This window comes from Grammomys surdaster, unplaced genomic scaffold, assembly GCF_004785775.1.
Source record: "Grammomys surdaster isolate TR1022 unplaced genomic scaffold, NIH_TR_1.0 130, whole genome shotgun sequence".
In the NCBI taxonomy this organism is placed as follows: domain Eukaryota; kingdom Metazoa; phylum Chordata; class Mammalia; order Rodentia; family Muridae; genus Grammomys; species Grammomys surdaster.
Genome location: NW_021604588.1, coordinates 20,751,873 through 20,757,872, shown reverse-complemented (window position 1 = coordinate 20,757,872; position 6,000 = coordinate 20,751,873). Strand labels below are relative to the sequence as shown.

The 6,000-nt window shown below is 38.2% G+C and overlaps 1 protein-coding gene across 2 annotated transcripts in view; it reads right to left on the bottom strand.

The window, feature by feature from the left end:
* The window catches only part of Ush2a (usherin), a 668,288-nt gene that overhangs the window by 187,128 nt on the left and 475,160 nt on the right, over nt 1–6,000 (bottom strand). The window lies entirely within an intron of this gene.

The window sequence follows — 6,000 nt, the reverse complement described above, 5'->3', positions numbered from 1 at the left end:
CTATCTATCTATCTATCTATCTATCTATCTATCTATCTATCTATCTATCTACCTATCTATCATCACATCCTAAGTTGAGGATGTGGTTTCACTTGGAATTGAGTTTTGCACAAGTTGAGAACTACAGATCTATGTTCCTTCTTCAACATGTAGCTGTCTCCAGTTTGAATAGCACCATTTGTTGAAGGTGTCGTCTTTTCTCTAGTGTGCAATTTTGGCCTCTTTGTCAAAAAGTCAATTGGCAATAAGTTACATTGCCTTATATGTAGCTCCTCAATTCTATTTCTTTGATCCATGTGTCTGTATATAAACCAAATAACATGCCTTTCTTCTTCATTACTATGGCTCTGTAGTATAACCTGAAATCTGGGATGTAGATAGCTCCAGTAGATGTCTTTTTTTCTTTAATTGTTCAGGATTGTTTGGGCTATCCTTGTTTTTGACTTTTTTCCAAAAAAGAAATTTAAGACCATCCTTTCAAATTCCGTGCAGAATTGTGTTGGAATTTTGATAGGAATGATGTTGAATCAGTAAGATTGCTTCTGGTAGGAACCCTATAAAGACACAACATTGTGTAGGAGGAGACTGTCGCAGCATAGAGACCACAATTTGTCAAGCTGCCAATAAGAGATCATAGGGTACTCAGTTTCAAATGGAACATCTGTATCCCCTGCACCCCTTTCTCAAGGCTCAGGGACTGTTGTAGAAGAGAGACTGGAAAGATCTTAAGAGTCAGAGGCAGTGGATGACTAAAGAAAACAGTGTTTTCGAGACACGGCAGGGTGGTTACACATAAAACTCAGTGGTTGTATCAGCCTTCATAAGACCTGTGCAAGCTCAAGTCAGATAAACTCCCAGCATGAAGAAGGAAGCCTGAAGTCCCATCTTTATCTGAGGAACTATTGGCAAAAGAGAGTTTCAAGGAGAGGGGGGTTAGTAGAGGTAGTTTCCTTAAAGGGTGTGGTCTGTAGTAGGTCAATGATGTTCTAGCGGGCAGCCACACTACTGAATACATTGTCACAGCAGAACTTGGACACAGAGTTGGGAGGGTGGGGAAGTAGGTGAATCAGGAAGAGTTTGGGGAGGTGGTTGAACATGATAAAAATAAATTTGCATAAATCATCAAAGAAGCAATAAAAAACAGAAAACATCAATAAAACCAAGACCATCTAAATTACAAGCCTTTGAAAAGACTCTACCATAGAAGGAAATAAAGCAACACATACATTTTAAACAGAATTCTGCCCTTAAAGCTGACAAATTGTCTGAAATTGACCAACTCTTTGCATAACCAAGTTAAAAACAAAAGCTCAGTTGGAAAGAAACAGCTAGGAAAACTACAAATAATTAAGAAAATTGCATTCCAAGTTAAAAGTTTTTCTCAAAAAAAAAAAAAACTCGAAGCAAAAGTGGGTTTCGTTGATGAATTCCACCAACATTTAAGAAGTATATAATAACGTCTTAGGGAATTTCTCTACAAAATCAAGAAAGGAATAGCCCTCAACCCATTCTATATGGACAGGATCAGCAAGGCAGTCAAACAAGCTATAGGCATTGCCAGAAGAAAAGGCACGAGGAAGCAGTTCTATGAGAGAGGCAGAAACATCTGCAGACTAAAGCCAGTGGCTCCCAGCAGCATGTAAAAGGTGAAGCACATATCACAGCCATTGCAGGGTTTAGCCAGAGAAAGCTGACTGCTTAATGTCTTTTCAATTAGCACATAATTAATCATCTAAAGATGTGAAGTGTGGGGAAATATGTGACATGATTTTATACACATTTATAACAATAATGCTCAGAGAGTGAGTACCAAAAGATAATTCCTCCACCTGATAAAAGGTTCCTCTCTACGTTTCATAGGCGACAAATAGCATCCTTAATGGTAAGGGGCTGAAAGCTTTGTTTCGCAGATCTGTGTAGAATTCTGGAATCTACAATACTGTTTGTGTCCAAGGCTCATAATGAATGTAGTAAGGTTGCTGAACACAGTTTTATTATATCAAAATCAATGGTGTTTCTCCATGCCAATAACAAACAATTAAATTTTAATTTGCTTAAAGGAACATTAATAGTGATACCCCTAAAAGGAAACAATTAGGGACACATCTAATGGAACACCTTCACAACTGTGTACTGGGCTCTATCAAATGCCGATGAGATGGATGTATCAAATACATAAGCGATTTACGTGCCTAACACTTGAAGGATTAGATACTATTGAGAGACAGATTTTCTTCCAGTTGACTCACAGATTTAATGTAGTTCTAATTAAAACTACAGAGAGTTTTGTGGATATTAGAAACTGTTTCCAAAATCTCTTTGGAAAAACAGAATTAAAAGAAAAAGCTAAAACAGGCTTTAAGAAGATCAGACAGAAGAGTCAGACTGTATGCTTCCATAGGTCACATGGATCTGTAACAAGCAGCATGTAGACTCATGATGCCAGTGATCTGATAGACATAGCGATAAACTCAATAGAAGACTCAAAAGTGCTCTATAGAATGTGTTCATATTCACTTTTCTCAGAATTCTAAAATATTCAGAAGAAAAAATACTCACTGTAATAAATTGGGTTGCAGCAACAGAATACTTACTTAAAAAATACTAATAAAATAAAAATAATACTAATCTTGTTCCACACATCAGTTTTAATTACAGACATAAATTCAAAATATAAACAGAGAACTGTTCTAGGAGAAGAAAGTTAGTAGGAATATAATTTGTATTTCTGGAGTTTTGGTTTTTCCTTTGACTCAGGATTTCATACATCCCAAGATGATCTTGAACTTGAACTTGTAGCAGAGAAGCTCCAAAGCTCAGATAGAACAGAGGTCTTGTGTTAACACCAGATGTAGAAGACAGACAAGGAAGTAAAGGCAAAGCCAATGCCCCTGACATTTAAGTCTTTTGTTTTGTAAAAAATCTACTAAGTGACTTGAGAAGATTCTTCACTGTGGCCTGGTATGGTGGCCCACTCCTACCATCCCAGCACTTGGGAGTCTGAGACAGGAAGATGAGAAGTTCAGGGTCTCTGGAGGTGTGGTAGTTTGAACAGACATGGCCCCTATAGGCTCATATATTTGAATGCTTGATCATTAGGGAGTGGTGCACTTGACAGGGATTTGGAGGTGTGGCCTTGTTGGAGGAAGTGTGTTACTGGACGTAAGCTTTGGGGTTTTAAATGCTCAAGCCAGGCTCAATGTCTCTTTCTTCTTGCTGCTTGCTGACTGGATGTGGGACAGTAGCTACCTCCCTAGCATCATGTCTGCCCGTCTGCTGCCATGCTAATGATGACAACAGACTAACCCCCTGAAACTCTAAGCCACCTCCATTTAAATGCTTTCCTTTGTAAGAATCACTGAGGCCATGATGTCTCTTCATAGGAATAGAAGACAAGACACTATGCTACACGTAGCAAGTCTGAAGCCATTTGGGACCATAAGACTACATGAGACCTTGGTCTCAGAACAGAACACAACAGAACAGAACAACCCCCCTCTTTCCCAAACCATAAGACAAGTCATAGACTGGAGAAAACAGTTGCTGCAAAACATTAGACAGAATTAATTTCCAAATATATATGTATATAGCTTTATGAAAAACTTGACAAACCTAACAAGAAAATAACGAATCCAATTAAACTAGCAATAGATTTGCAGGGATTTCCCTCAATTAGGTAACTGACAAATAATGTAGGAAAAGATACCCATCTCATCAGACTTCAGGGAAATGCAAATTAGAATTATAGTAATCTATCACTACATACCTATTATAAGATATCGGTAAATAAGGAGAGAAAGACCCCCATATACCAATAATTTCTATTAAAAACATAAGACCTCCTCCTCCATAAAGCTCCCCCACATCTTGGTCGGGGGTAGAAGATGCTGAGGATGCTTTGTGAATGTATTTGCTAGGCCACGTGACTCAGCAGCCACGTGACTCAGCTGCCACTCAACATGTTTCTTCGGTTACTTTTTCTCCACTTTAGTGAAGTGCAGGCTCTTCACAGTTGTATATCTCAGCGCATCTGAACTTCCCCAGCTTTCCATTTTCTCTCCTTTCTTACTGCATTTTCAGAAACAGCATCACAGAGTTTCTTCCGAAGTTTGACCTCAGCGCTCAAACTTCCAACACCTACAACGTCGCTTCTTCTCCTGTCAATGACTCCTTTTATTTTTCTGGTATCCTGGTTTTCTCTCCTTAACAGAGGCTTTCCTCTTCTTTTAGATTGTGTCTTTTCTGCACACGTACTCTTGGTCCTTTTGTCCAACTTGTAGAGTGGTGTACCCACCCCATATAAAGCTGGCTTGGAGCCTCAGAAATTTCACAGGTGGCTGATCAGAATACCTGACTGGATACCTGAAGTACAAACTGTTATCCATATCTTTTGGAGGATCCCACATTCTATTATATGGAAGTATTTTACATTCTGTGATTCATTGTTTTCCAGACAAAAATTAGCAGTTTCTTAGAAGAGGGCATTTCTGACTGAGTACTTGACATAGAGAATGGAACTACAGAATGTATTCATATTCTGTGTTTACACTGTAGTCTGGATCTCTGATTTTACCTCTCTGCATGGTCTCTGCTACTCTGTGCCTGGTGTCCACAGTTCTTAATATACACCACTAAGTTTCCCTAGCAAATAACTGACTAATTTCTTGATAGGTGGACTGGACCACAGGAAGAAGAAAAACACTTGGATAGGTCTGCAGGGGGAGAGACGTTGGGTACCAATCACTTTGTATTATAGATTTTCATCCAGGTTCACCTTTGACCTTTACTTCGCCTACCCACTCCTCCATAGTATCTCCTGTTTCTATATTCCCAGATTTTCTTCAGAAAATAAGCTTGTTTCATATTGTTCTCTCTGTCTCCAATACAACTTTACTAACCATTATAAACAATTTGCTTCTTCTATATAAGTTCCGTTTCCAAAGCTGTGTTCAGAACTGGCTTGTGAGGGTGCCTCCTCTCTCACTTTCTCCATTCTTGGAGCACCATGTTCATTCGAATGGTCTTGCATCAACTTCTTACAAGGGAAGATACAGTCTTGATTTCCTGGCATTGTCCCTCTATTATTATCCATAGTAATCTCCACAAAGGACAAAATAAAATCATGGCGCCCCAGACATATTGCTTCAATTTCTTGTAAAGCTTAGAGACAACTTTTTGATGGGTGTGAATATATAGTTTGAGGCACAGTGCTTTGCCACTCGGAGAGTGTGATTTATAAAGATTCCAGGAGATAAGAACAGCACAGTACCCATCTCAGGAACTGTAGTTGTTTTCAGACGTTAAAAAGGACTCAGTGCCCTATCCTCCAAGATTCTTTCTGTCCTTCACAATCCTCACCAGAGCATGGGATTTTCCACTTTATGGATGTCTTGCACATTGTCAATATTGACAGTATTTTTACATATTTTGTAAATATCTATTTAATATCTTACCTCCACTATAGGATGAAACTTTGCAAATTTAAAATTGTACTTTTCCTTTGGAATTGCTTTTGTTTCCTATTTTATTATAACCACAAATATGTTTGATTAGACAGTTAATAGAAATCTCTAATGGCCAATTAACTTGTTACACAGCAAGCACCTAGTCCTTGTGTACATGGCAAAAATTGACAGGAAGGATAATGTTAACTATAACATCTCAAATTAGATGGGAATGTATGATTTTTGTTTCCTTTGAGAGCACACTTAAGAAGACAAGGTACAATTTTAACATCAGTAGCTAATGTCCAGCTACTTGCGTTTGCTAATTGTTATAATTATGGTTTGCTAAATTCAACATACCTATTTTTATATTGACGGCAAAAATAAAAAGTACAAAATAAAAAAAAAGAGCAAAAACTAGAGACATCTGTATGTTCTGGCTGAACCTTTAGTATTGGAAACACACAGTGGTGGACAGAGTCAGTCTACATGTATTTTGGTGAATGGTGATTTGTCTCATTAGGGTCAAAGTGGGACAGGGGACCACATGCATTTC